The sequence below is a fragment of the Callospermophilus lateralis genome, chromosome 7, assembly GCF_048772815.1.
Source record: "Callospermophilus lateralis isolate mCalLat2 chromosome 7, mCalLat2.hap1, whole genome shotgun sequence".
NCBI classification, from domain to species: Eukaryota; Metazoa; Chordata; class Mammalia; order Rodentia; family Sciuridae; genus Callospermophilus; species Callospermophilus lateralis.
The window spans coordinates 33,450,720-33,461,736 of NC_135311.1; the positions used below are offsets into that span (position 1 = coordinate 33,450,720).

General features: G+C 56.1%; 2 pseudogenes; one reads left to right on the forward strand and one right to left on the reverse strand.

Annotated features, from left to right (window-relative positions):
* The first annotated feature begins 885 nt into the window (after positions 1-885).
* LOC143641948 (kinesin-like protein KIFC2) lies at positions 886-6,354 on the forward strand (annotated as a pseudogene).
* An 845-nt stretch (positions 6,355-7,199) lies between these two features.
* LOC143405217 (forkhead box protein H1-like) lies at positions 7,200-8,709 on the reverse strand (annotated as a pseudogene).
* Positions 8,710-11,017: the final 2,308 nt, after the last annotated feature.

The following is an 11,017-nucleotide window of genomic DNA, read 5'->3' on the forward strand; positions in this document are numbered from 1 at the left end:
CCTCACTGCTCAGTAGCGAAGTGGGCTTGATAAACATTCAACACCAAGGAGGAGCCTTGGTTCTGGGGTTAACAACCAACTCTTCCAGACTAGAATCTCATGCTTCAAGGGGAATCAAACTTTCCTTTGCCTGAGGCAAGGCTGCGGTTTGGCTCCAGTATTCCAATTTTGTTGGGCTAGTGTCCCCACACTTGATGTACAAGGGTCACTCTAAGCCCACCAATGCCCTCTCCTACAGGGCCAATAGATAATTTAGGGGTGAAAGACCTTTTGGGAATCAGACAAAAGGCATGGGAAAAAACCTGTCCCAATGAACTCACATACCATGCTGCATCCAATTTCACAGTTGGTCCCAGACACACCCTGGGCAGCCACACCAGGACCCAAGGGTACAGGCTGCGGGCACTGCTGGGAGAAGGACTGGAGGAAAGGAAGGGGCGCAGGCCTGCACAGGTGTTGGAAGCCTATCCCAGCAGTGTGACTTTGGGCAGGGCTCTGCACCTCTCTGTGCAGTCAGAGCATGGAAACGCACAAGTTAATTGCCTTTCACACAGCAAAGTGGAGCTGCCATGGCCAGCAGCACAACCCGTCCACCCTGGGAAACTGAGGTGTGAACTGGGGTCGCTGCCGAGTGCGAGGTCTGACTGGCCAGGGGGGCGGACCTTGCGAGGTGCGGTAGCGGGAACGCCTGTTTGAGAGAAGCCCGGACCACACGCCTGCCCCTCAGCCGGCCGTCCGCGCGCGGGATCTGGATCTTGGGTGCGGCCGCTGCGAGCATGCGCATGGGCATTGCGGCGGGCGAGTACGGAGTCCGGGCGCGGGGACACCTGACAAAGGGCGGCGGGTAGCAGGGTCCTCTGCCGCGTGCCCAAATACACCTTCTACTTGCTTCTCATCTACATTATCTACAGCCTTTTCCGCAGGGATGGAGGTGCTAAGGCGACCACAGACCCTGGGGACCCCGCCCAGGTGATCAGTGTGGGCCTGCAGCACCGGTCGCCCCCCACCAGGACATGGGATGGTGGTGAAACCGCTGTTGACCGGTGACGAGTTCTTGCTTCCCCAATGTTGAAGAATAACACCAGAAAGCACACGCCGAGGCAAGGTCAGAGTAGAAATTAGAAATTTATTAAAGGACAGCAGAAAAGACTTCTCCCGGAGGAAGAAGGGGACCCAAAAGGTGGGAATCCGTGGAAGGGCTGTTCTTTCCCCTTTTTATAGTTCTTTCAGTGATGGAATGTAGGTTGGAGGCCTACAGGTGGGCTTAATTATCACCTTTTGGGATGGGCTATCTCCAAGTCTGTTGGGGCTGTTTTCCTGGGCTCCATTAACATTTCTTTGAGGTGGACTTTGGCCTAGGGCCTTTTCAGGACTTCATTAACATTCCATGAGTTGTCCTGCGTTTTCCCTGAGTCATTCCCAGCATGGCCTCCATTTTAGATTTCACTCGATATTAGACCCGATTTACCTGACTACACTGACTACCTAACTTTAAATCTGGCTTCAGTGGCAGGCCTGCCCACCTTACATCCTCAGGACGCTGGCCCTGAGGGACTCGGCGGTGCAGAGGACCCTTCTCTGAGTCCGGGCATTGGGAGCTTAGATCTTGGCACCAACCATTCTGGCCCAGTTTGGGGAAAAAAGGAGCCCCACAGGGTGTCTGCCTCCTCCTCAGGGACGCCCCCTGCTCCCTTCCTAGAGAGTCCACTGCAAGCCCAGGGGTCGTCGTCGCCCTGACCAGCTTACGCCAGAACTGTGGACCGAGCTGACAGGCCTGGCCGGTAAGTGCAGGCCGGAGTGTCTCTGGGTCCTGGAGGGATCCTCGCTGTCTGAGAGAGGGAGGGATGCCGTGACCCCATTGGGAGGGAAAAGAGGCCCAGTCTCCAAGGATGACTTGAAATGCCTCCTCCTTCTACTACCTGGCCTAGGGGGCAGCTCCAAGTCTGAGAATGGACCTGAAGGGGGAGCAGAGGACCGCCCAGCCCAGGTGTCCCTGGAAGGGGCACTTATGCGCCTTGCTGAGTTCCTCTCAGTCCAGTTGGGGGCAGAAGAGAGCTGCAGGAATCCTTCTGAGTTGGGCAAGGTGAGCAGGGCAGAGGAGCTCTCCAGCAATCACTTCTCTTTCTTTAGCCCTGTGACTCCCACAGTCCTGCCCCATTCCATTTCTGCTCTTAATCTGCTTTTCTTGGTCCAGGGGACTGAACCTAGGACTCTCCACGGATTAGCTGCATCCCTGCTTTTTGTTTGTTTGTTTGTTTGTTTTAAGACAGGGTCTTACTAAACTTCTGAGGTGAGTTTCAAACTTGCCATTCTGCCTCAGCCTACCCAGTATATTGGATTACAGATGTGGGACACCATTCCAATTTTCTTGCCCTGACTCTTATCTCCTCACAGCCTGGGGAGTTCCCTCCACTGTTGACAGTGACCAGTCAGCTCTTGGCTCTTCTGGCATGGATTCTGAGCCCCAGGGGGAGGCAGGTCCTGCCCCAGGGGACTCATCCAGCCTCCAACGTGCAGCCCCCAACTCCAGATGGTTTGTAAAGGGTATCTTCTTTAGAGGAAGGGAATCCCATTAGAATGGTGGCGTGCAATCTGGGATTCCTAGCCCAGCTTTGCTTCCCAGAATTCAGGCCACCTCAGTACTAACTGAGCTTGCCCCTCTCCAGGAGCCCTTTCTCAAAAAGACAGCCCTTACCAGGACAGACACCATCCAAGGGGAGATGCCAAGTGGTGAGGTCCAGGGGCAACAGTTGCCTCAATTGGAGGAGGAGCGGAGAGCTTGGTAGAGGCTGGAACAGCTCATCCTTGGACAGGTGAGGGGCCCAGAAGCATAAGGGACTGGAGGGGGTGAGACACAGAAAAGGAGTTTCATCCCACTCTTCTGCAGCTGGAAGAACTGAGGCATCAGCTGGAGCAACAGGAGGAGGAGCTGGGCACACTGTGCCTGGGAGTGATGAGGCTGTTGGAGCAGGGGCTGGGAGAGGGCAAGAGGTTGCAGGACTTTCATATGGTTTCTAAGTGCAGCTATCTCAGGGGGCAACAGACTCAGAGAAAAAGGTTCAGCATCTCATATTGGAGAATGGGGCCCTGAAACAGAGCTTGAGCCTCACTCGGTACCTCCTGCTGCATTGGGGCCCAGGCCTTCCCACCAGAGCCCCACAGGTATCCTGCTTCTTTGTTGCTCCTCTTTGTATACACCTGGCATCAGCAACAGTGCCCAAGCCCCCTTAGGTCTTTGAGTTTGCTGAAGCAGTGGGCTTTATCAGGGAGTCATCTCTAACAGGCAGGTCCTGGGGTGGTCTATGCAGAGCAAGTCCTTTAGAGAGGCTGATGCATCTGGGAGAACCCCCACTTCATAATTCTCTGAGTGACCAATTCTAGGGAAGTAGAAGGACTAGGGAAAGGAGTTCTGCCTGGAGTTGGGAGGCATGAGTTTGTCTGTGCTTGCCACTCTTGACTTGTTTTTCCATCTGTGAAATGGATCATGGAATACCCCTCCCTGAGTTCACACGTGACTTAATGGCCTACCTGGCTCCCAATTTCTGCAGGAGGAGGCAGAGGCACTGTTGGAGCTCCAGGGCCAGCTTTAGGAGGCTCAGGACACCAAAGAACCCTTATGAGTCCAGGTGGGCTCGGGGCCCAGGGACAAGGAGGGCTGGGACACTGGGAAGGGGGCATCTGGGACAGGGCCTGGTAAGTGCCTGTTTCCTTAGTGATGGGGGGGTTCGGTAGGGCAGCTGGGTGTGCAGGAGGTGCAGCTGCAGGGCCTTCGAGGGGCCCTTAAGCAGCTTCAGCAGGATATGGAGCAGAACTGCAGATGGGAACTACAAAAGATGCATGGGCAACTGGCAGGTAAGGTTTGGGAGCATGTGGCTCATGGAAGACCCTGGGTTCTGAGCTTTCCCTCTCAACTGTTTTCCTGCTTCAGGACTTCAGACCCAGATGGCCAGCCTGCACCAGGGCTGTGATGACCTCAGAGGACTGGTCAGCACCTTTACCCAGAGCTGTCAGGGTTTGCTGTGTGAGGCCCAGGGCCAGGACAGGAACCCTCTTCTCTTCACATCATCTGTCTTTCTGGGTAGCCTGTTCACTGTTCTTCCAGTGGAGTTCCTAGTATTTCTAGAGCTTCCTGGCTCTAAGGAATGCTCATACTTGAGGGTCAGTTGTAGGCTCTTAGACTAGAAGAACTCATTTATGACTTATGATCTCATGTCTATCCTGTGCAAACTGATAGCTGCTGAGAAGCCTGGAAGGATAGATATGATTTCCTTGTCAGGCCAACCAAAGGATGTCCCTAGGGAACCAGAGCCACTGAAAGTTGTAAATCACTACAGCTGGGGGCTACAAGGGCTCTTTATTGCTCCCAGCATTTCACCCAGCTTGGAGACTCTGGGACACCTGTCTTTGTCATCCTCAAATCCATGTTCCCTCAGTTATCCTGGGCCTTGGAGGCATTGTCAGCTGGAGGGGCTGGGACTCAGCTCCCTGAGGGGCAACAGAGGGCCCCCAACTGGATGCTGAGGGTGGCTGCTGGAGTTTAAGTGTATGGCAAACTTGGGGAGCAGAGCGGCAGGGAGGGCCGGCTGGAGAGAGTGGAAGCTTTTTATGCCTCAGTGGTGAAAAGTCAATCTGCTGACCTGATCTCCACTGCAGGGAATATTTGGGTGCTATGTCAGCTGAGACCAGGTACACCCTGCAGCCTGGTGAGTGTGGAGGCTGTACCAGGGGGTACAGTCACCACCTGCTATTGAGGGCGCCAGCATCATTTCCACCTGGACTGGGTCTTCCCTCCAGATGCCAGGCAGGAGGAGGTGACAGCCACCCTTGCAGGTATTCTGACCCTTTCTCAGAGTCTCCTAGAGTCCAGAAAAAGCTCCTTTCCCCTTCCAGTCTGTCCACCTATAGAAGGGAGGGTGAATCAGTTTTAGCCTAAAAGGGAAGGGAGCAGCTGGAGGGTTGGGGAGTGGCAGCCCATCTGGATACTAAGAAAAATGAACCTATCTGAGGTTTACAGTTACTGCTCATGTAGAACTGGCCACAGAGTACAGCTGGGTGCCACAGTGTTAGGAACAGTGCCATGACCCACAAGTGATGCCTCCTCTAAGGCTTCCATGAGAGATCACTGCTCCTCCCTGGGGTCCAGGCTCTTCCCAGCTGGGATTGCATTAGCCCTCCTTGCTTTGTGGCCCTAATGCAGGTGGGGGGCCATGGGTGAACAGGCCAGTGTCCAGCCCCAGCACTCCCCGACTCCCTTGCTGAGATCTGCTATTTACCCTGGCCCAAGACTTCTGCTACCCTAGAATCCTGGAACCAAACTCTTCTGGTCTCCCCAGGGACATTCTGGCCCCAGGACCTCCAGAGCACCTAGCTGTGAGGCAGGGCCCAGCAGGACAGGGGGGAATCCAAGTAGCTGGCCTCATTAACTGGGACGGGCCCAACCTAGAGACTTTGCATCAGGTAAAGATGCCCTCTAAGGCCCCTCCTCTTGCTCCCATCTGGGATTGGGGACTGTGTACCAGCCGCGCCTCATCCCTCCTAACAGATGTTGAGCCTGGGAAGAAGTAACCGGGCCACTGCCGCCACTTCCATGAACCCACGCAGCTCTGGATCCCATGCTCTCATTACACTGACGCTATGTGCAGCTTCTCCACCGAGCGCCCCAGGCACTGCAGATAGCAAACACTGCAATGCCTGAGCTTTTGCAGGGTTTCCAGTGTGCCTGAAGTCTGGCCTCCCTTCATGTCGGGCTCGCTCACCTTTGCAGGCACGCTGTACCTGGTGGACCTGGTGGGATCTGAGCGTGCTTGGAAGGCGAGGGCTACTGGCACGCAGCGAGGAGATCCCAACAGTGCCCAGACTATCAACCGCTGGCTGCTGGCGCTGGGAGGCGTGATGTATGCATTGCGTGCCCGCCGATCCCACATGCCCTTCCGCGACTTGCAGCTCACCCATCTGTTGCAGCCTGCGCTTGGTCGGGGTATCACTGCTGTGCTGCTTCTACAGGTGTGCGCCATGGCAGCAGCGGGTGGGGTGCAGGAGGGTCATTTGTGTGTGAAGCACTGCCGGCTGCCCCACAAGCACTTTTCCTCCTCAGATCTCTACGCGGCCTGAGGATCTCTGGGAGACCATCTGCTCTCTCAAGTTTGCGGAGCGAGTAGGTCATGTGGAGCTGGGACCAGCCCGGCGCCGCAAGGCACCACGCTCCTCCCTCAGTACCGCTCCTCGCTCAGTACCTACACCCCAGTTACTTGGACCCCCTGCACTCCTACAAGGTCTCCTGTCAGCCCTCCAAGCCCCATCCCTGACAGCGGCTCATGCTCTGCCCTAGGGCCCTCAGGAGACCTTCCCCTCTAGTCTTGGGTGGAGGCCCTGCACAAGAGACCTGGGGATATAACTCTGCTGGCAGAGGCAGCAGTACAGTTCCTACATCGGGTCTCCCAAGACAATCTTCTGGACTTCTGGGGGCCTACTTCTCTCCAAACTTCCAGAGTTGTTTCCCAAAACCCCTGCCAGAGAAGATCCTGGAGAATTGATTTTGCCCCACCCCACTGGGTCAGAGGCCCTCAACTCCCTCCTTATCACCATTTGCCATTATCACAACACACAGCAGGGGATCCCAGAGCCACAGTAACCAGACATGACTCCGGCCAAGAAGTTTCCCAAGTCACCACCTCTGCTCCAAAAATAAGACTAGGCATTAAAATGCTGTAAATTCTTTTAATGTTACACCACTACCACCACTTCAAGTCTATGTAGGGTCCAGTCTTTATTCCCTAACACTTTATCCAAAAGGTGCTACCTCCTCAGACAGTTGAGGGATGGCAGGACTTCAGGCTGGACCCACCATTAGGTGCTCCCTCCCCTAGCCTGGAGCCAGGAGGGAGGTGACAGATGGTGATGGATGAATAGATAGATGGGCTAGGCCTGAAGATAGAATCATGATTTGCTACTCCAGGTTGAGTCCTGCTCCTTTAGCATTGCCCCTGGGAGTAGGGGGAGACAGAGAGGCAAGACTGACCATGCCCAGGTTGGCGCCCAGCTGAGTGGCAGCTTTTTCTGGAGCAGCCCAATAAACATTGTGGACTCTCATTAAGCAAGGCTGGAGCCTGGTGTTAAGACTATTGGGGCTACAGACATCTTCCTACTTTGGTTCCCCATCAAGGAGGTGAGGAGAGAAGCAACCTCTGCTCTAGAAAGCTTCAGAGGCTGTACCAGGAGAGCAGCCAGCCTGGAGCAGGGGCAACCATGTCACGAGGGTGGCTGACCCACACATCATAGATGCTCTTGTTGAGTGATACTCCCTGGAAGAGAGTGTCTAGATCCCAGAGCAGCCTTGGGGACCCTTGGGATTCAGAAGCCACCCCCACCCCCAGTATGCTGGGCTGGTTGAAGGTGGACACCGGGGACAGGAAGTGGATGGTAGAGAGGCTAAAGGCATTACCACATTGGGTGTGTAGATGGGCAAGTAGGAGGTGGGCAACTGTCCCCACAGGGAGGCCCTGCATCCCCCACTGGACAGTTGGAGGCGTTGGAGGTACTTTGCAGGGAGTGCAAGGGACAGGTGCTGGGCTCAGGGGATAAGCCTGAGGGCCCAATGATTGTCCCCTGGGATGTCTCCCTCTCCATTCCTGTGGGCACTGGGAGATCGCAGAGGGGCCATAGAAGCCTCTCAGAGGAGGGTAAGTGTGGAGTAGGCACCACCTCCTCCCCACTGCAGCTTCTGACTGCCTGAGTTGGGTTGCTCTGTCCAGCCTGGCTGGACTGTTGGGGCCAGGGTGCTCTCTCCCCGGGGTCCCCTAACAGGGACTTGAAGCCTTCGCTGGGTGGTGTATGGAGTGTGGGCGGCTGGTACGTCTGGCCATGCATCACGTAAGGGCTCAGGTCTTTGGGGTATGCTCTGCGGGCCTCTGGGTTCTGCAAGCGGTACCACATGGCTGTGTTCCGCAGGCGTAGCGCGTCTGCTGGGATGAGGCTGACATCCACCGCCCAGAAGTTGCCCTTGGCCTGAGGTTTCGCAGGGTCCTTGGGCACCTGGGGGGTGGTAGGTTTGGGTGGGGCCGCCCAATTCAGGATGCTTGGGGCTTACTCGCCCGCCCCGCCCCGCCCCCGGGCTCAGACCTTCGAGGGTCCCACCTTTTGGAAGCACGGATTGGAGGAAAGGTTGCGACGGATGGAGTCCTTCCAGCCCTTGTAGTCATCCCTGAAGAAAGGGAACATGGCCTGGACCTGACGGATGATCTGAAACCGGGGGTTGACCGGCGCAGTGAGCCGAGGCAGGGGCAGCACCCCATCCCTCCCTCAGAGCCCTGCTCAGGGGCACCCCCCTCAGAGGAAACTTATGCGCCAAGGGAGATGCGGTGGGGAGGGTCCGAAAGAAAGGTCGCTTTGAGTCCCTGGGATTCCATGACTGGTCCCACTGGCAGAGCTGGGTGGGCCAGGTTGGGGTGGAAGCCACATCTGAGAGTGAGAGAGTTGGGGAGCCAGTCTGGGAAAAGGCCCACTGCGGGGCATGAGGAAGGCGGGGGAGCCTCTCACATGGGCCAGCTTCAGCCTGCGGGAGGGTGCAGCCTGGATTACTAAGGCGATCATCGCCAAAAAGGTGTAGGGGGGCTTGTCATGCCGCAGGTATCTCTTCTTTCTTCTCTTGGGGGGCTGCAAGGCTGGCTCTGGATCCTGGGGCCCCAGGCGGGAGTTGCTACAAGGCCCCATGAAGGGGAGATTGTAGGCGTGGGTAGGGGCCTGGCCTCCTGGAAGGCCATCCCACAGGATGGAGCCCCAGCTGCCGGCAGCAGGGACTGGCTCAGGGGTGCAGGCTCCAGGTGCTGGAACCATCTCCACGCAGCAGTCTCCGTGGGCCTCCGATCCAGATGGGCCAAAGGAGGGCAAGAGGGAAGCCAGCCTCAGCCCTTGATGAGGCTCTAAGCAACTCAGCGATTCCCTGTCTCTCAGGAAAGAAGAATCAGGGCTGGGCTGTGGCTCAGTGCACCCGGAGTCAGTCCCTGGCTGCATCAGATTTGCTCCACGTGGAGACGGAGGCAGAGACCGGAATGTTGGGGCCGCCAGCCCAAGGCCAACTGGAGCCCCAGGAGCTGGGAGGAGCAACTGTCCCTCTTCCTAGTTGTACTTTGGACCTGGAGCATCCCCTCCCAGCCCAAAGGGCGCATGCATTGGAGTGGCCCCTATTGAGAGGTTGCAAAGCCTTTAAGAGGTGGAGCCTGAGCGGAAATAGGTCACTGGGGGCGTGGCCTAGATTATGGGGACCCCTCCCCCATGCACATAAATGTCCTCCTGGCCTGGGCTTGCGGTGAGGGGCCCTCTTGTCCCTGCATCTGGGGCGTATAACCATGGCTGAACTCTCCAGAACTGTCAATCAAGATGAACCTTTTTTCTTCATAATGCGATGGTCTCAAGTGTTTGTCACAGTGACGGAGAGCAAACCAAAGGCAGCTCCCTTGTCCAATCCTCCTCCCTGACAATTTTTTGGTACCAGGGATAGAAATCCAGGGCCCCTCGAACCCTGAGCCCCACCCCTAGCCCTATTTAGCATTTTATTTAGAGACAGGGTCTCCCTGAGTTGCTTAGGGCCTCGCTCTTGCTGAGGCTGACTTTGAACTCTGGATCCTCCTGCCTCAGTCTCCCAGGCCACTAAGATAACTGGTGTGTGCCACCATGCTGACTGACCCCTGACTTTTGTCTGATTAAAAAAGCAGCATTTCAAAAGGCCACTTGCCCTGTGCAGTGCTAGCCAGTCATTCCCATGGCTCGGGAGGCTGATGCAGGAGGACTGCAAGTCCGAGGCCAGCCTCAGCAATTTTTCAAAGCAACTTAGCGAGTCCCCTGTGTCCAAATAAAATTTAAAAATGGGCTAGGAGTTTATCTCATCTGTGAAGTCTTTGTTTAGGATGTCCAGCTTGCCGGGCTCAATCCTCAGCCCTCTGGGTGAAAAATAAATAAATAAATGAAAATAAAAAAGCGAACATTTTTTCTGTGCTATAAATGTCACACCCAACAGGCTGCACTTTTCAAAGTGTTGCCTCCTCTGTCAACTCCTAGCTCAGTCCCCAGCCACAGCAACCGTGCTAAGATGGACGGGTGACCGCATGGGACGAGGCCATGCAAGGTGCCTGCCTCGTCTGGGCTCCTGCTCCGGGGTCCTGGATTTACCTTTCAGATCCAAAGGGGCCCCTCGAGGCGCTGAATGGAAACAGTACCTCGCGCCCCATGCGGCCACGCGCAGCCGGCCAAGTGCTAATGTGCAGCAGATGCCCGGCTCAGCGAAGGCCCTGATTGTGGGACCCAATTCATAAGGACTTACTTTCCCTCGGCAATAACAACGCCATTAAACCCGCCTTTACAAGCAAACGGGATTCTGTTTTCTGTCCTCTCTTTTTTTTTCACAGACTGAGTCCCAAGATGGAGTCTCGCTGCCCCAGATGCAGGGGAGCCTCCGCCCAAGGGGGTGCTGAGCTCACAGGGGCTGCAGGACAGGAGCACTCTAGGCTGCAGGAACCACCTGGGTCTGATTGGTACTTGCTGGGAGCAGATGTGGTCCTTGGGGTCCCGGATCAAAGAGAGGGAACAGTCCCTCCCTGAGCCTCCCAGAGGGATGGGGAGGGGCCAGCTGGATCCAGCTCAGCTGGTGCAGGAGGGCAGGGGTGACCCCGCTGCGGTCTGTATCCAGCAGAGCAGGACCTCCTGTCGTTGGAGGGCATCAGGCACCCGGCGTGTCACGAGGGGATCTGAGGCTTGGCCAAGCCGCCCACATTGGGCAGCAGCTGAGGGAATTTTGCATCATGGGGCTGAAGGTCTCAAAGCCAATTCGCCAGAGGTACCTGGGGCATTGAACATTTAGTCCACCTCATTCTAGTTCCAGAACATTCTCAGAACCCAAAAAGGAGACTCCATCCCCAAATCACTGCTCGTTCCCTTCCCCCAGTCCCTGGCCACCTCAAACCTGCTTTCCGACCCCGAATCTGCCCCATCTGGATAGTTTGACCAAAATGAAGTTGGGTGTCCT